The 19,951-nt window shown below is 41.7% G+C and overlaps 1 protein-coding gene across 1 annotated transcript in view; it reads left to right on the forward strand.

The window, feature by feature from the left end:
* Window positions 1-19,951, forward strand: part of LOC130535081 (protocadherin-16-like) — a 53,066-nt gene that overhangs the window by 7,177 nt on the left and 25,938 nt on the right. The window lies entirely within an intron of this gene.

Here is a 19,951-nt window from a genome sequence, read left to right on the forward strand (position 1 = left end):
AAAAAACCTGATGTGATTTCATCCTAAAAAGGGACGTTAATTAAACTAATGTATTGAAAGGGGACAAATAGCTACAAGAAAAAAATATTACAGCATCGAAAGTGACTGCAGTCCCACTTCATCCCCAATTCAATAGTTATAATTTGCTCACTACATTTCTGAGGATTTTTTTTTTTTACACAAGACAGCACATCAATTATTTAAATCATTATAGTATTTATCAAGTCCAAACTGAGAGCTGCTATATTATTGAAATGATTTGGAGTGCAGAATGAACAGATGGGATCCTGCCCCAAGGTTTGGCTTTGGCATAGGGTGAGTAAACAGAAAATGCAGGCCTTCCCATCTTATGGCTTCACATCAGAAACAGAAAAGTAGGAAATGTTCAACCATTGCTCTCTCCAATAGTAATGAAGTCCAAGTTCTTTGTAAATAATTAAAATCTGAGGTATACCGTCTCTTAAACTCAAAGCCTCTCTCTCTGAGCTCAAAAAAATAAATAAATCAGTGACTAGTAGCATCACTGAGATTGTGCAGTGTGTTTAAAGCCACTGGTAACCTCTCTTCAGCCTGTCTGGATATGCAGCAGACGTTTGTTTGGCCGGCTGTGTGAGAACAGGCTGCTCTTGGTCGTGGTGCCAGTTCTACATCCAAGTAGCTCACCATGACATCTGATGGCTGCCTTTTCCCTCTGCAGACCAAATTTCCAATTTCTTTTTTCCATCTGCATTACTGTCCAAAGAGACATTATAATAATAATTCGGGGATCATTAGTTCAAAAGTGTCTTTTCTTCCTCTGGAGGTCACCAGCACAGCGGTTCAGGATTATTCCAGTAAAGCCGGGGTAACCGGGCCAGACAGTAGGGACATGGAATCTTTTGCTGCCTTCTGCTGCGTATGATTTGGTTTACAGATTACTTTAAAACTAGAAATAATCCAATCATTTAAAATCGCTTAAAGTTCATGTCTTCAAATATTCCACTTTGTGTGGGTCCTTTTGGCTCCTTCAAAAAGTGAAGAGGGGGGAAGTCTCCCAGCAGCTGAGTAGGAAATGAGCTCTGAAAAGACTTGGCGCGATGGGGGTGACCGGAGCAATGGGGTTTCCTCGTCTGTCCACCGGTCTGTCCCTCTCCGTATTCTTATCTGATCTAACTTCATTTCCCATCAGCAGGGCGCGATGAAAGCCAAGTTCTCATTTCTAAAACCACCTTGCTCATGTTGGACCCCTTGTCATCGCTGGGGCTCCCTCAGCATAGACGTTGCAAGTAAATCTTTTGGTAAAGGTAGCTAAATGACAATAGCATTTACCAGTCTCTCTACTGCCTGGAGTGGTTACCTAGCAGCTACTCACTAATCAGGTCACTTCTCTTCTGTAGGGCTGTTATATTTTAGCTAGAATTACTTGTTTGAGTTGTCGGAGGGTTGAGAACTCCAGATGTTATTTCAAGCAGACTATTCAGACATATTCGAATTTCTGTATTTCACGGCGTTCTTTAAAGACAACCTAGTTGAAAGAGTTACACAGTGCACTGAAACTCTTTTCCTGCCAACATTAAGGCAATCTGTGCATGCAGGAAAGGATATAATTATAATTGCCCTGGAGAAAAGGTATGAATAATGGATAGAATTTGTTTCTTAAACATGAGCACCTCACAGTTTTAACAGTCTATTTGCACTCTACTGACCATAAACGCATTAATTACTAAACCATGAGCCAAGTTTTCCAGTATTACCTAATTAACCTTAGTGTTGTTTAAATATGAGATTGAGTAATGATTTTTTTAACATCCAGTGCAGCAGATTAAATTGTCATACTAATATTATGGGATCCAAAGAGATTCCCCCGAGACATTTGCTGAAAATGTCGTGTTCGTGCCAGTGATCTGTTTCCCCGTGGGATTTGGTTAGCTGGAAGCATGCTGATTCCCATTTATACTGTTATTTTTCCAACTTGTGAAATTGCAGGAAACTTGATGCGGTTTCTTGATGTGTTTGGAAATGTAATGTTTCCTTTAACATTTACGTCTGGGCTTAGCATCGTGCTGAGATCTTCAGGTGACGGACATAGATTCATGCAGGCTTTCATCAACACATCCATTATCGTTCACTTTCTAAAGAGTACCAAGCTGTGATAAAATAATAAATGACACATAACTGAAAAGTGCAAGCGCAGTTATAATTATTATAACTTTTATGCAATTATTATTATTCTGGGTCGTGCTGTAAAAGGTTAGTGCATAATGAAAGATTCTTTTCCGTGAAAGGTGCAATCAAACGGGCGGTTGGTATTCGGTTAGCTTTTCCCGTCTCGTCTTTGAATTGTAAAACAAGCCGTGCTCATTGTTCAAATCATTCTCTCCTGAGTGCAAGTTGAGTGTCACCTGCAAAGCTGCCACGAGTGGGAGAGACAAAATCTGCTGGAGGGGGTTCCTCCCGCATCTGTCCAGGACTGAAGACTGGCTTACATGGCTCTCTCATGGGACTTACATCTTATTAATAAAGTCTGCTGCAGGTGACACAAACCTCTCAGCTGGTCCTCTGTGGGCGTGAGGGTGGTCAAAATAATAAGGAATAGAGAAAGGAAAACAGTGCAGAGTCCTCAGAGGGACAGTCCACCTCTTGGCAGCTGTGACAACTGACAATCGTCATACACTAGCAGCTGGATCCAGCTGTTAATTCGCCCCTTAACATCTATCCTTTAACACTGAAGGGTGGGATCTCCACTGCCCTTACTGAATCATTGTCTGTGTTTATGTAACTTTACTCTTTCCCCGTGTTTGGCCAGACTTCTTATCTTTCGCACTTCCTTTTCCCATACTGTTGCATCCCTTCTGAGATCCAATTTCACCTCCTCACTTCCCCTCACATCCCTCCAGAGATGTGACAAGTACATCATTGCAGGTGAGAGCCGCACAGGCTCACTGCCTGAGGCTACTCAAGCCTCCCTGGTGTAAAGTAAATGCCTTGTTAGTGGTTAGCTCGGAGGTCTTTTGCAGGCAAGTGGTTATCTCATTTAAAAGTAAAAACAATGGAAGATTTTTACCAGATTATAAAGTGTGAAGTCAGACTGTGTCTTTTCTTTAATATCCACCATTTATTGTATCATTCAGATCGTCTGTGGAAGAGGGTTTCGAGGCTTACTGTGATCAGATCTGCTAAGCCTTCTGTTTTCACAGTCCGCACTACCCTGCACATGTGCAGTTGGCATTGCTAGACAAGCTGGGTAGCAGGAAGCATCATCTGCTCATGATATTCATTCTGTTCCAAAGCAAATCTGTGTTAAATCACCCATCCAGTCTCCTGCTGTCCACTGAAAAGCCAGCAGACTGGAAAGCAGACACTGTGTGACAGCTTGCCAGGTAACAAATATCCACAATTACAGCCATGTAAAACCTGCCTTTCTGTAGCACAGCATACATCACATAGTTAGTCTGAGGACAGCTGAAGGTAAAGTGAAGATGGCAGAGCCAAAGGAATTATTTAATACCCCATATCTCAAAAATCGCTGATAGGGGAAGAGCTTCATGGGATGGTAAAACAGGGAACGCGTGCATAAAACAGTAAAAGCAGAAGTAGGATTTTAAAAAGACATGTCTCTCTGTGTGGTCAGAAGGTACGAGCTTTTATAGCAATATACAATACAAGCTCTAAATGCCTGTGTGGAAGCAGAGAACCAAAAATCAACCAATCCCGCAATGTGGTCTGTGTAAAACCAAATTATAACATAAATTTACAACCCAATGTAAATCATTTTATATAAAAGTTTAACATTGTTAGAAGTTAGGGTAGGATACATTTAAGCTTAGCCCAGCATATGCCCTATTTGTTCCTCTTATTTTGTTGCTGAATGAATGGAAATGCACATGAAATGGGATGCGGAAAGAAAAATCACTAGAGCGTAATAAAACTGGGTACGCATAGTTAGACGCCAAATTGAACACATAAAAAAGAAATCGCGCTCTGTGTCTGTTATTGTTTGCTAGATGTGGCTTCACTCGCCATATGAAATAAGCATTAACCTAGCTTTTTAGGTGAATAAAAGATTGGAGGTCATTATCTGTTTCCATTGTATTAAATAATTTGACTCCATCGGTATTGATTCCTTGTTCATTGTCAAATGCTTCCAGGAAATATATTCAGTAGCCAGCAAGATTGGAGTCTGACCCAATTAGCAAATGTCAACTTGACTGCTTGAATGCGGATCAAATGGAAGAGAACAATTAATTGACAACAGCAGCTTTTAATAAAGCACAGCCGCCAACTTTTTTCTTTCACTGTCATGTGTGGCTCAGTTATGGTGAGGACATTTTAAGCCTCGCAAGAGAGACAAAAAGGTAGCCAGAGACATTTTTGGGATGAGAAGCTCCCCTTTAATTTTGCGGTTACCCAACGCTGTCTGTCATGGATTTAGACAGAGAGGCTCCCAGGATCACTCTTGCCAGACACCGAGTCTGTATGTAGTGATGCTCCATGGTGGTCCTCCCACACACTGTTGGTCACATATCTTAAAGAATCTGCCACACGAACCAGAAATATCCCATTTTCTGCCTGAAAATCTAATGTTATGCTTATATCTTGCAGATTGCAGTCAGCAGACAATTGCTGCATTTAACATTTCCTGTTAGTACTATTGTTAAGATGTTATTAAGATTTAATAAGGAACTAATTACCACTGGAATGTGTAACTTATCAGCATGCAAATTTGATCTGGTTCTGCAGAGATTGTGTTGTAAATGGTGTGGTGCTTCATTAAGCAAGTGTGTTGAAAAGCCAAATCTTTGTTTAGATTATTCTGTATAGTTGCTTTGGAAAGCAGAAACCAGTGGAATTGGGGGCCAAGCTGCGTGTTATGTAGCCTCAAGATATATGAAGTGATACTGGGAAAAGCCAGGAGTTGTGTTTACATACAGATAGGATTTAAATCCTCTTAATCTGTGACCAGGCCTCTACGTCAGATAATTAGTAGAAAGTCTTTGCTGCATTCTAAATCCTGAAAATATGTTTAAAGAGCAGGAAAAAGATATTACTCTGCATGTCATATTTCAAATATAGTGAGTAGCTCGCATCAGGAATTTTGCCCACATCTGTATTGTTCTGTCTGGTGAATGCTTGATATGCCGCCTTTGATCCCATTACAGCTGCTTCAGACTGGGTTGCTTCATTCCGCAACATTATTGACCGCGTTTGTCTTCTGCACAGTGGAAATCTGCTCTGTTTTGAGCTTTCACTCACAAGTAATGTGTGTATTGACGATCCTCTTGATGTGAAACACTAGTCTGTGGAGATCTTGACGCAGGTCAACTCACCACACAAATTGTTGCAGACAGGTTGCTGGTTAGTTCAGTAGCTGGGTTAATGGAGAACTTGTTGCTGCTTTCATCGAAACACTTCATCAGTGACTGGACCGAAGGTAGTGAGGCATCTGGTTTCCTGACTTGTCTCCAGTCCAACCTGGCTTTGTGTCTGTAATCTGAAATTATGTGTAATATATTTCATCAGCTCCCTTGTGCTGCTTCAAAAGAATCAAATCCCAGCTGAATCGCTCTTCTGTGCAGCAGAATTTATCAGGAGGCATTCACTTTAGTCTTACTAAAGAGGTCTGTAGGAGTGTGCATGGGAATGATCTCAGTCAGTGCACATCAGTGACTTTATAAATGTGGACATGACAGCTCTTCAAACATGGAGCCAAGTGGAATCTGCAGTGTCATGAATGCTTTATAATCTTATTTTACATGTTACAAAGTTAATCTTTCTTGTCTTGTCCAATTGCTAATTACAAAGTATTAAAGGGTATTTGACTCCAATGTTTCACTGTTGTTTATTTAGGTCACACACGGTGTATTGCGTGGGTGATTATAGTTTCATGATAATTCATTTGGCATGTTGAATGCCTATAAGAAGCACCTATAGTGAAATAATCTCAACAAAGGCTACTGAAACAAGCTTCATCCCAGGGGAAGTCACTGAGTGATGCAGCTGGTTTTAAGTAGAACCTGTCCCAATGGGCTTTAAGCAAAGCAGAGCCAAAAAGGATGTTGAATACAAATGACGAGGATTCAAGTCTGTTAGTCACAGTGGCGCCGCATCACTTCTGTGACACTGTCTAAATTCATAGGTACGGAAGACACTGACTGTGCTTGTGTAATCACTCTCACTGCCATTTCTGGACCCAAACGGTAAATAAATAAATAGAAATTAGGCATAAAGTGCATATAACAGTTCCTTTTTTGCAAAAGGCAACGTTTTGTTCGGTAGGAAAACACATTTCAGAAGGTGGAACAAGTTCTCACCATCCTACCAAAGAAAGCCTTTCTTTAGGGGGTCTCGTCCGAGCCTCTATCCCCCCTGCAGTTCGGTAAATGACTTGTAAACAGGCTGTTTAAGTGTGAAGTCACCCTGTGCCCTGTCGCTTCCGCTCTTTATTCATCACATACACACATAGAAGCACGGCCAATGTTGTTGTTGTTGTGTGTGTGTGTGTGTGTTTGTGTGTAGGGGGGTGGCCTTCTTCTGTTTGTTGACCGCTGTCAAGTAAGGTTTGTAAAAATGAAAAAGGATCTGTTGATCTGTTGCTTTTATTTATTCCTCCACTTTATGTATTTGAAAGGACAGTGCTCTGCCCTGCAGTGGAGCAAAATCTAGATGAAAAAAATGATCCAAACAAATGGGGGGTATTAAAAGGAAACGGTGAGGATAAAACGGACATTGTGAGGGAAAGAAAGGCGTTTTACACCATGCGGTGCAGAGGTAGCACAAAGATGGAGTCCAAGTGGTTGCTTGTTTCCATAGCAATAGTCAGAAACATGGAATCAACAAGCAACATCATCGATTTGACAGGGAAATCAACACACGGCGCTTGAGTTTCCATTGTGTGTGCAACGAGATATTTATGTGCACGCGCAGGAGCATCCAGAGGTAGAAGTGAAGTGAAAAAGTATGTTACTCCCACACTTGTCCAAACACCGACTTTCTGTCGGGTCGGACTGTTATGTGTTGAGCTGTCCTTTCTCGAAAGTTCACCCCTGTTATGTTTTTGGACCGTTTCGCTGTATTGGCTATCACACAACTTTATCAACACATCCTCGAGGCCTGGAGAACATGCAGCGACGTCCGAGGATGTTTGTTTGGAGATAGAAACATTATGACGTTTTGGCTGGAGAGGGTCCGCCTGTCCTGAAGTGTAAATACAGCTCATCAATCGAGCTATCTGATGGATCTATATTATATATATGGAGTGAGGGTTGGAAATCTGGGATAAGACTGAATATGTTTATTCAACATGTTTGCCCTTTTAAAGCCCACCTAGGCTTGCTTGGTGCCAGTGCTGGGCCTCTGCATCTGTCATGCGAGACAGACATTCAGGCTGGGTGTGAGGGGCGGTAGCAGTGGTGGTCTGGGGGGGTTCACAAGAATTTCTCTTCCTAAACTCCAGCCCTACTCAGACATCTTTGTCCGTGCTTTTTGTCTCACTATAGGCACCTCCTTTCACCATGTCCTTCTCAGCTCTCCAGGGTTCAGATAAAAGATTGGGGGCATTCTAATGAAGTGCCAGTACGATTAGATTGAGTTTGCCAGGGTTTTTCCACTTGGAATGGAAGAGCTATCAGTCTAAAAAACACTTCCCTTAAGACACAGCTTGATCCCCTGGAGCAGATAGTTTCCCCTTATCTCTCAGAGTTTAGCCATGTGAACAAACACATCTCTGAATGGACAAGGTCAACGTGCAGGATCGGACACAATACAAGGCGCAGCCGCAGCACGTCGGTACACGTGGATCAGTTTAATCCGAAAAACCGTTGCGCTGGTGATTGAGCTGCAAAATTGATCTGACAAAGAGTCGAAAAATTAGCCAAAACTTTGCACGACAGCAGTGATGGTTCGAGCATTTCACAGTTTGAGGTTTGGCTCGTGTTACATTCAATGGCGCTAGAACATGGAAAAAAAGGTTTTGCCAACTTTTTTTACTCATTGTTTACTATGGACAATAAGTCTTTTCCTTGTGCAAAATTCATTACAGTCTGACAGTATGTAATTAAATAATTAATTCAGCCTCTTTGTTGTTCACTGCTCAAAGGTCCGCTGCATTTGGTGCGGTCTCCCAGAATTTGGGGTGGTACGGTGAAGATTAATGACCTGACATCAGACTGCTTGAACTGGAAAGAGCGGCATGATATCCTCACATAGCTGTGTTCACGCTGGACAGTCGGTTGGTTTCCAATCCCTCCTAAACTGGGGAATCTTCAGATGTGGGTAATGAAGGAAGCGAGTGGAAATGAACACCGTGGCAGTGGTGTGGTTTGTGGACGAGGGAGAGGAAACTGCTTGCTCATACGGCACCAAACTAATTCGGGGCTTAAAAATCTGTGCCAACCTCACCAAAGAGGTCTGCATTATTCAACTGCCCAAAGTTGTTTTCTATTTCTCATTAGGTATCCAGAAAAACAAAGAACAGAGGGAATACTGTTTTTCGAAAGCACAATGTCAGGCTAGATTGATGGATCAACCATTTACACATATTCATTCTATTCTGTAGGCAGAATTATTCAAATGAATTCAAGTCAGCCAGGACAGCTCACAGAATACTTAGTTTGAAACACCCTTTTTTGAGATACAGAGCTCATTTAGCCACGGGTGCAGGCAGACCGATATGTGATGCGAGGAAGGATTGGATAAATCAAGTAGTCCCTTCATCAGTTGCCAAGGACACAGTGATGTTAACTCTGTCATTGGAAACAAAAATGTGCCTCAAGTGCTAAAGAAGTAAAGTTAATTGTAGCCCTTAATTCATGTGCGGGACTTTGTTCAGCCAGATTCTAGTGACAAAAGTTACAATACTTTTCACTTTAGAGTTCTTGTAACTTGTGCTAATTGAGGTTTTATTTACAAGTATGCCAAAATCCGTGCTGCTTTTTTTTTCTTCTTCTTTTAATCTGGGAGATGCCAATGTGAAGCAAAGGTCTCACTGGAAATCTGGGGTAGACCCTTGTTGCTCTCTGGGCTCACTGTTGCCAGGCTGTTGGTAAATGCTAGAGGAGTTACCACAATGTGCCTGTATAGAATGGCCTGCGGCACAAACACGGCACTGTCTGTATCTGTGGAGACTGTTGATGTGGGATAGCCTCTTTATGATGGTAAACTCGCTTTTTTCCCCCATAAAACCCGAGGACCCCCCGCCATAATGCCAACGTAACCACATTGTACATGGCTTGATTCAACATGTTGGATTAGCAGGTCAAATACATTGATCCTTGACATCCAGGCATTAGAATATCAAAAACAACAGCTGAATTTTTTTCCCCTGCTTCTTGTTTGCTTTGGGGCTATTGTGAGGAAGTTAGCAACCTGAATGCAAATTATGGTTGCGATTCTCTGGGAGATGGTTACTTGTCGAAAAAATTCTATGCAGACACCCAAAGGAAATATTTTTCATGCACATAATTTCTTTTGCTGGGTCCCATAAATGTCTTGAGTGCGTATGGATGAAGGTATTTAACCCAATATATATTTACTGCAGTCATACAGCCAAACCATTGACAGGGAATTCTTGCCCTCAAGCATGTGGCTGCAGTAAAGAAATACAGCCAGAAAGGACTGAAAGGGGAGAACACAACATAGTCATGTACAATATAAACCAACATATAGATGTTTCTCTCACCTCTCTGTAAAACAAAGCAAAGAAATGTAAGCACGCTATGATAAGAAAGAAAAGAAGATAAAACTAGAGAGATGAAAAAAAGGGTCAAGATAGGTCTTTCCAGTAGAGGAAAATATAAAAAAAAGAATAAAAATAGGTTCATGGTGGAGCTGGTGACCTGATGAGGCAGCCCACTAACCTCAGAGGCGCCACACTCCCTGGTTTTTCCCAGCCCAGCATAAAGGAGGGGCCACACCACACACCCTTCCAACTGCCAAGGCTCCAGCTCCAGCCTGGCTTTTTCTCTCTCTTTCTCTTGCTGTGGAGGGACCGTGTGTTACGGTTTAAGCAACAAAGCACGGCTGCTTCAGAGAACAAGCTCTGTCCTTTATACAGACATTTGAACCGTTATTCTACAAATAAATAGTTTAAATAATGTTGAATATAATGTATAGTTATTCTCTGCTGAGGGATTTGGGTGTCAACTAGAGAATTATAGAATTATTGGGTAACATCAGCAGATGTGAACCATCGGGAAGTGCGTCAGTTTTAGCTTTTCTTGAAAAATAAACCTTGAAAAGTGGAAAAATAAAAGACCAATCCCATCCCAAATCAACTAAGCCATGTTTTTTTTTAAAATCTGGATGTCAGATGTTCACCAATGCGTTCCTTTTAATTTGTCACACTCCATCAATAATGGCCGTTCTATTGATGATTTTGATTGGTTTCACTAGACCGTCACCACATTTCTGTGGAATCATGGAAAATTGGTGCCACACATAATAAACTTGTTGTCTTTTGGGAGGTAGACCTTCCCCGTTTATGCATACAACCAAAAGTCATCACATAATTTGGTTACCAGTGCCAGCTAACTGGTTCCACGCCTTTAAGTCGACATTCCCTTGAGGCAGTGCAGATATAGGTCAGAGAAGGACAGGACAGCCTTTAGGTACTCCTACATAAACCAAATCATATCCGCTCAACTTTGAAAGGGTAAGACCTGGGATAATGTGTAATATTAACTGTCTGTCTAAACAGATGAAATGCGTTCTAAGGAAATGGAGCTTTCTTATTCCTGCCCCAAGCCACAGATACACACTCAGCACCACAGTGAAAAGTCAGTGGAGGGCAGCATCATGGGATTATGGGATGCAGGATGTCTGCCTTTACAAAGGAAATGAGAGGTGTCTAAATAAAGCCATTCAAAATTATACAGAAGAGACGTGATCAAGCCTTCTCTGCCATTCATTTGTGGCTTGAGATGAGACGGCATTACGCACCAAAAGGGATAATATGCAGAGAGAGCGGGAAGGAGAGACACCAAAAATGAAGCACAGAACCGAATTGCAAATCACATCTGTTTGAAACCGGAGCCGTCTCTGTTTTTTTCTTTTTTCCCAGCATTACTGGATCTAGAAGACTAAGATCAAAAGTCTCCTGACAGAGACGAGATATTGGAGGCAGAGGTCACAAGAGTCTTTTTCTCACCGTCATTTTAAGAGACAGGGATGAATACGGATCAATGTTGCTGACATCTGGCTGAATTTTCTCTTTTTCTAAAGTCCAATGGAAAATATTTAGGGTCTGAGTCAAACAAGACAGAAGCACATTTTTAGGGGATGAAGGTTTTGGCCATAAAAATAGGTGATTGGGTGGATACATTTCACTAATGCTCCTCATTTCAGTGGAGTAGCGCCGAGGCTGGGGGAGGACAGCAGGTCATCTGAACCATTGTGTTGTTTTTGTTGTTGTGTACTGATGCAGATCCAGTAAATCAGAAAATGTATGCCTGCTTCCTGCCTAGGCTGTAATTTCCATATAATTGTCAGTATGCATTGGAAGACAGCAAAAAAAAAGCTACACCCGATCTTTTTGACAGGGTTATATTATAGTGGAAGGGAGGCAACACGAAGGTGGCAATGAATCAAATTTATATTTCAAATGACGTGTACTTAATGTGCATTCCCAAAATGACCTTACACCGAAATAACGTTTCTCTGTTTTGTATGTTTTAACCCGCGACTGACTTCTTTTGCCCTGTCGGATGATGAATCTGACTGACCCATTTGGCCTTTTTTTGTTTTCACGTTTACATAACTGTGAGTGGTTTCGAGCGAATCGAGGCCCAGCAAGTAGCCAGCAGTAAGCAGCTGCTTCTCATCTTTCTCTACAACCATGTGTGTTATGGCTCCACTCTGATTGGGTATCACGTAACCCCTGTGTATCCCCCCAGCCCTCAGAGACTTGGATGTAGACGCTGGCTGCTTTATTATTGAACCACAGAGGTCTCTGCATCAAGAAGTGGCAGAATACATTCACAATCATCTGTATCTACAAGCAAACTCAGGAGTTTTATATATTTTGTAAGCAGATTGCTGCTTCAACTCTAAGTTCCACTTGGTTTATGAAGCCTCTGCTACCTTTCTGCTGATGGCAGGATGGGTAAAGGAGGAGGAGGACGGGAGGAAGGGCAGGGGAGAAAGACAAAAACAGGAGCGGAGCACTAACACAAACTAATAACTAAACTAACCTATATAACAAAAACAAACAATAATTTAATAACAAGTCCACATTTGGAGTTGCTCCATCTGGTTTAGCAGCGTTTCCTCTAACATGCCGCTTGCAAAGTTACAAACCTGGCCTCTTGCCCGATTGAGGATTATAATTTCTTCTTTGTCTCACTCCCGCTCTGTGCTGCACCTCCACTTCCCCAATCTTCCATGACAGTCCGTAGGAAGTTTGTGAAATGGAAGCGGCGCGTGGTTCCTCTGGGATGTAACGGAGAAGGGAAGGGTCTGCTGCTACCTCACCTCTGTGTCCCTGCACGGTCCCCGGTGGCCCAACCAGCGCGGGGCTGCCTCTAGGGTTACACGTGCGCGTTTGTCTGAGAAAGAGCAGTCTTTACATTTGTCTGTTGTGGCTTTGGCATATCTGTTTTTTTGCATTGGAAGTAGGTGTCATGTTGAGTTAGTCCAGCAATCTGCTGAGGGATGGCGAGACGAGAGAACAATATTTTTTTTAAGATTGCCCTCCAGTAACAGTTGCCAGAGAGCAAGGAGAAGCTGCCATCTCACTTTGTGTTTTCCTATGCATGATCTATTTCCATTTGTACCAATAAAATAAACATTCTCTCGGATGAAACGTGAGGCAGTTGTTCACAGATGGAAATTAGCCGGCCTAAATTCGTCTCTACCAAGTATTGCATTGGAGCTACGCGCAAAGCAGGTGAAATTGAGGAATGTGATATTCTGTCACAGTGAAATTCAATCTATGATGGATTTTTGCTAGTTTGACCACTATTTCGCTGAGGGTGGTGGTTATTGTGCACTCCGCCAGTGGCTGACAGTTTCGGGGCACTGGTGCTTTTTCTTGGCAGCTGGAACTGTCCGACTTTGCACACAGGTAGAGGTTTTGATGACTAGGAGGAGACAACAGCGGCACACTCGGGTTGCCTCCTTAGCGTGAGTTCCATCAACACCCATATGTCATCTGTCAGCTGCACTAATCTGAAGCCGACAGTTGTAATAATAACAGCCATTAGATGATGGCCCTCGCCTCTTCCACATGTTCTGTTGGAGCGTCCTGCCTTAATCCTGCAGTTGTTCCCATGATTGAAAACAAGCGTGTCCATCACTCCTTTCGCGGAAACCAAATTCTTTGGAACTTATTGATCCAGATGGCTCTAGAAACTGATACGTGTTCAGCAGCAGAGCTCTGAACATCGCTATTTTGTCTGGTGATAAACCATTTTTCTGTCTGAAGTCGGGTCAGGTTTTAAGGGTATTGGGAGATATATTCTGAGAACTGGGAAAAAGCGTTTCAGTAGATTTTAGGGCATAATTTGTAGCAAGAATATAAACCAGGGTTCTTTTGCCCATCAGCAGATCACAGAGGCCAAAGGTAAGAATGAAGCCAAACTGTGCATGCTTGAAGCTTTAGTAATTCAAAGATATTTTCACTCCTTCAGTGTGTGCTTTATGATTTTCAGTGAGTGCAGCTTTTGCCAAAAGTAAACAATAGTAAACTGCAGCAGGAGAGTTCCTCCCCACCTCTGCTGCTTTCTCCAGTCTGCTTTTTTCCCTTCCCTTTTGCATCTGGGTTTGATGTGATCTGTTATATCCATCAGTCTGAGGAGTCCAGTGGCTCTCGGTCTAAAGGGATAGTTAGACTCCAAATAGTGTTTGTTCTTTTGGCCCACAACATAATGCAGAGAATTGAATCATGGGCACCGGAGAAACCGCTGAATGACCGAGGAGATGAAAATCAGTATGCAAATAATGATGGCCTTTATTTGTCTTTGCTGTCAAATTCAGACATCCTGACAGAAGGCTTTGATTTGCAATTTTCTCTATTTAATATTTACATGAAAGGAAACAGAAGGCAGACTATATTGGACATCAAAGATCCTTACATCAGATCGCTAGAATCTCTTGATTTGTGCTGATTTAACAGTGCTTAAACAGTGAGAAGGCTGTTTTCCTTTTGTTGTGAGTTCTTATGTGTGGGATAACTGCATCTTCTTTATATTAACTCAGCACTAAATAGCAATAAATGACAACCCCCTCCCCCAAAAAACTGTCTGTAGCTCCTTGCAACGCCTGCCATTAGCATTTCAACTACTAAAAAAGCAGGTAGTCTTCCTTCATCGCTTGTACAGCGCCAAGCAGAACTGCGGGATGCTGCATTGCAGTAAATGGAGGCAAGCGTCTTTTTCGTGATGTTTGGGTGGATTGTTGCTTCCGTTGCCTCCCTTGCTTTCCTGATTCCTGTTCTCTGTGGTGGCTTTTCGGCAGTGCGTACTGTTGTGCCGCCTGCGGTGAGGCCGTATGTGTGGCGAAGTCATGAAGAAGCCGGGCCCTGAGCTGTGAGGAGAGGTCGCTGTGTGATGGGATTAGCCTTTGAGCGTCACGCAGCTTAATTAATGAAAACAGCTCAGAATTAAAAAAAGTGGAGCGCTTTGTCTGCGCTGTGACAAAGGTGCGATCAGTTACTGGTTGCCCTAACAGGATTCCACAGAGTTCACCAGACGATTGCAATGTTTGCTTATGGGAACCACTGAGGTGTTTTACGAGTTCGGCACAAAAATGCTTCTCTCCATCTCTGTTCATCCCCTGCTCAATTCTTCCATTGTGCACGTCAACAGTAGCCACGGCTCACTCGATAATGTGAGTCCCCACCTCTTTCCTATCTGCCTTCATCCACTTCTGAACTTTGTATTGAAAAGGGTTGTGAATGTGGGCTGGTTTTACGAGGGTGATGACCCTGCTGGGCTTTCTGAGGGCTTCGGCATCACCAATGGCACCAGATTAGTTTGCATTCCACAGGCTCTGGAAACGATTACCTGGAATTAACTCAAATCAAAGACTTGTTTTTATTATCTCAGCAGGATCAGTCAAAGACGGCAGCACCACTCTGACTGGCCAGCGAAGATGTTAAAATAACACTGAAGACCAGTTCTACTGACAAGCTGTTTTTGTCAAAGGAATCAGCTCTGAAACCTTCCATGCGTGAAAAACCTCAAACAGAATTTGTGAATTAGTACATCATGTTTTATGCGAGACACAAACTACAAATATGTACCACGATTTTGAAAAAGAATATCAACTAGTCACCATTAAAAAAACTAAAAAATACTGACTTTTCAAGGCACGCGCTTTTACAACGTCAAAAAGCACTTTGAATTATTCTGAAATATACAGTGACAATTACTTTAAATAGGCCTAATGCATATGTTCCTCTTTGAAGTTTGTCTTTCGTTTGAAATTTGGTAAAGCATGAAATGACAGGCCCCCTTTTTTTCTAGCGCTCTTCCACGATGGCTTCTTGTTATTCTTCTTCCCCCCACTGGTGCTCCTGGTTTCAAATTTCTCCTCAGCTTACACACATCACAGAATATTTGAGGTTTCAACTCCATCAAGAACAGCAGCCTCCTGTATTAAAAAGAGAGTTTTTTTGGTTTGTTCTTTAATATTGGCATGTCTTCACAGTTAGATTCACAAAAATGTTGTTGTAAATGTAACCTTTTTATTGGGTCTTTCTGGGTTCAAATATGGAAATATTGTAAGTGCAAGAGATGTAGAAGAACCTTTATTCCTTCAGCAGAGTAGACTGAATTGTGGAAAGTGGGATAAAGGAAGGAAGGAATTCTCCCATGCATCCATTTGCATTAATGTTTTAGTGTTTTTATCAGGTTGAGACACGTACCCTAGTAGTGCTAAGATATAGAATATTATATCTTGCATTAAAGAAAACCTGCAATGTGAATTTAAAGGTCTCTTACACTCATTTTCTCTTAGAATGACTTTAAGTGCAGCTATAAAAGGGCTTTTGAATAACAGCTTTGAATGGTGCAAAAAATGTGAGAAATATGTGAAATTACTGGAACATTGTGTATTTTTTGTGCAACTTTTTGGGATAAAAGTGCACATACAACTTAAACCATGAGCTCATCAGTCAGTTCAGAAAATAATTATGTCAAAATTATCATTATGATTAATTATAATTCAAAATGAAAGACTTTCATTTATGGTTCCTTTTAAGGTGTGAAAATATGCTTTTGTGCACTTGTGTAGCCTCGTAGTAACAGAGATGTAAATGTCTTTAGATGCCACATGATCAACCCTTTGCCTAATTTGAGCTGTTGTGCTTTTTTGGTGATTACACAAAGGCAAATTTATGCAGAAAGCTGTCAGATAAACCCAATAATTCACTAAATCCACTTCATAGCTGCCATGGATTGAAGTTACAACTCACCCATACGAGATTTCATTATTCTTCCTTTTTCTTTTATTAAAGAATAACCCAATCATGACAGGGCTTAACTATGTGTGCAATTCATTTCAAAGATCAAGGACGATATGAAAGTGTTTCTTCCAATTGATATCTCAAAGTCAGAGCAAGATAAACAACAGTCTGAGTTAATGGGCCTTCTGCTCCGAATTCTAAATAGACCAAACCTAAATAATACAGGGAAATGTAAACGTGTCTACAAGCACCTACAGGATGTAACATATCTGTGAATACTGTACAATCCCCCAGAGACGGTCTGATTTACAAGACCCTTAAGGCAACGTATCAACAGTCTGTCCGATGTGTCCGACACACACCACAGGGTCCCCGTGTTGTTTATGCGAGGTGAAAGATACACTTTGTGTCAAGAGTCTCTTTTTAAGGCTGACTTATTGAATGTATAATTGTACTGAATTATTGAAGGCATCATTTTGGTTTTCCCTCTTTTCCAAAGTAAGTTTATCTCATTGGCTGCAGTTCATTAGTGTGTGTTTTTACTGGAGCCTCTTACAAAATGAATTATTATATCAAGCATGCAATATTTTTTTTTTTTTGGAATAAATTGGGAGTGTCACAAGGCAATAAGATATCTCAGCAAGTCTTTAGATAAGACTTTCTAATTCACAAAATGATGAAAACAGGCCACACACTCAGATCTACAGCGCCTGCTCCTCCAACGGACCGTGGTCAGTTTTGATATTATCATTTGGGGGCGGATGGAAGACACACCAGAAATGTTTTTACAGCCGGTGTGACATCATCAGATTTCTGAAGCATATCAGAGCACAGAGTTCATGTCCGAGGACAAGTGTGGGAAAGCTAATACCTAATACTGTGTGGCCTCCCCGCCATCACCTATCTGATATCTGGATTGACAGCCGATCTCCCTGTTCCTTGTTAGATCATTAATTGCTTATCAGGTATTACACTCTTTTGGTACCAGGCTGAGCGGTCTGGTGAAAGGTGTCATGCTGCCACAGTTATCGCCCATTCTTTACATTTTAAACAAAAAGCAAAGAAAATAAGAAGAAATTCTCTAATTCATGACAAACTAAACAAAGGTAAACTGACCATGAAAGGGAACTCGACCACTGCCAGGTCAATGAAATAAGTTAGTTTGGTAGAAACTTGAGATGTGTGAATTTTTATTCTTGTTTCAACAGGGTTGTAGTTAAAACCTTTAGCCGGGGGCCACACACCACGCAGAACAAAGAGTAAAATATCACTGGACCAGACTTTGATCCACAACAGGAGGTTTGGCAAGGAAATGTATGTTTCCCAACAAACATTCTACAGGCTGAAGGGAAAAAAAATGGTTCTTTTCCTCCTCAGCACTTAAACAACTTGTTGGTATGCAACGGGGGGGCTCGCATCATTGCTTATCAATTATTGACGACTGACTCGAGTGCTGTTTAAAGTTGGTATTTTTGGGTCATCTTCCTCACATCGAAATCAGCTGAATAGAGTAAAACTTCTGCTGGAACCGCATCAGACAAGCGTAGAATCAAGAGAGGTTTGATTTCGGGATGAATGTTTCAGTATTGCAGACTTTTCATTATTTTAAAGCAAATGTCGGGATGAATAAATCAGTGCCCCCCCACCACCATCACTCCGGCCTTATTGTTGCTGTGCTCCGATTCAATAGTTCACGTCTCTGAGCCTTTGCCCTCTGAAATCAAATATAATCCCTTTAAGGCGTGGTTGATCTACTTATAGATTTGCTCCACACAAAGGTAGTTTCTCCCCCCAGAGAGCCCGACATGTGACATCTGAATCTGAACATTTGTGAGATCTCATGACTTTCCAATAATCCGTGTTTCTCCTTGGCCTCCTAAATGTTGTCTTTGTTCAGTTTTATCTTTTGCTTGTTAACACTGAAACAGCCCACACAGTCTTTTGTCTCTTTGTGAAAGCCCCTTTAATCCTCATTACCGCACACTTGAGATTTGATTAAAGCTCTGAATGTTGATCCGCTGCATTATTATGTTCAGAGGAAAATTACAGGTACATGACATATATATATATATATATTCTCTATTTCAACCAGGGCCTCTCAACACAGTTAAAACATTTCTATTGATCAAGTGTTTCCAATCAGAGTGAATAGACTGTAGTGCACTGATGTAATCTTTTAAAGGGAAGTAAAACATTGTACAGTTGTTGCTGAATGAGCCCTGTAAGGCCTCAGCCTCAGAGGAAACTGGAGGATTATTTTTTTCCTTCACACTCTGGTTTTGCTTTTCCCCACTTTTGCTCAGTTTTCTCCGTTTCCTTGTTTCGTTAGAGGAAAAAAAAGGCCAAAAAAACACACCTCGTCCTCAATACAATGCTCCCTTTCACACTGCAACATGTCTGACTGACGGATGTAAATTCGTCTTTGCACGTTTCCTAAAATGTAACGTGGCGAAATGAGGGAAGGTATTGGTTTTCCTTGGGCTTTTAAGCCGTCAATAGGCAGCGCGGTTGAGGACGTCGTCACAAAGTCAGTATTTGAGGAAAGTAAACACAGACTGGAACATTAGCAGTCCCGACATCACGGTTGTGCGATGTACAGTATGGGCTGGCTTGCATGGCTTTGTTTACCATCACCAGTGCTCCCAGTAGACACCAGCAGTTTTTAAACCACAATTTATTTGTAGATAATTTTTCTACCCTGACAAGAGGGCTTACTTAATGTGTTATTAGCTCTGCATTTCAAGAGAACGCCACATTACAAACTAATTGTACGACATCCGACCGCTAGCATAATGACACGCAGGAATGGATGCGAGTGACAATGATGTTTTATAGCGGAAAAGCATGAGATCTGTGAGCCACGTTTCAACGATTGTGATATATTTATGAAGCTGAGTTGTGTCTAAAGGCAGGGTTAATCAGCTCCATAGGGGTGCAGTGTTCTCCATCTGTGTCTTCCTCACAGTTTCTCTCCTAGCCTGATGCTCAACTGGGTCGCTTTTATCTCCCCAGAATTCAAGACTGGGCTCAATCACTAAAGTTCTTAGCTTTAAAGTCTCACACTTGCTTTAAGCATGCAGGGAGCAGGCACCAAGCTTAGAGTGATAAAAACAGTCTTCCTGTTTTTTTTTAAAGGCGACTTTGGACCTCTTCTCTTATATTTTAATAACATCTCCTCCTTTATTAGTTCAATTTGTTTAATTTGTTTATCTATAGATGCTTCTTCCTTTGACTGGTGCAGGGAGGCTCTGCCATTTACAGCAGTGCCGCAAAGCCAGCGACACCATTCGTCTTCCCTCCTCTCTTGTTACAGAATGCAGAAAGAAAATGAAGCCAGGACCATATGTCTTTTGGATATATTATCCTCCCCTCTACAGGAATGGCCTATAAGCCTCCATCATTACACATCCTACACCTTTCTTTGATCTGAGACCCCTCCTGCTGTTTGTTCTACTGCTCTCGCAGCCCATCGCTCAGCCTGCCTCCTATGTGCTGGCCTAAAACACGAGCCTGAAAGCTATTGTCAGCTTTTGTTCTCAATAGTTTCGTTGTTACGCCTGTAACGTAAAGCGC

The sequence above is a fragment of the Takifugu flavidus genome, chromosome 12, assembly GCF_003711565.1.
Source record: "Takifugu flavidus isolate HTHZ2018 chromosome 12, ASM371156v2, whole genome shotgun sequence".
In the NCBI taxonomy this organism is placed as follows: domain Eukaryota; kingdom Metazoa; phylum Chordata; class Actinopteri; order Tetraodontiformes; family Tetraodontidae; genus Takifugu; species Takifugu flavidus.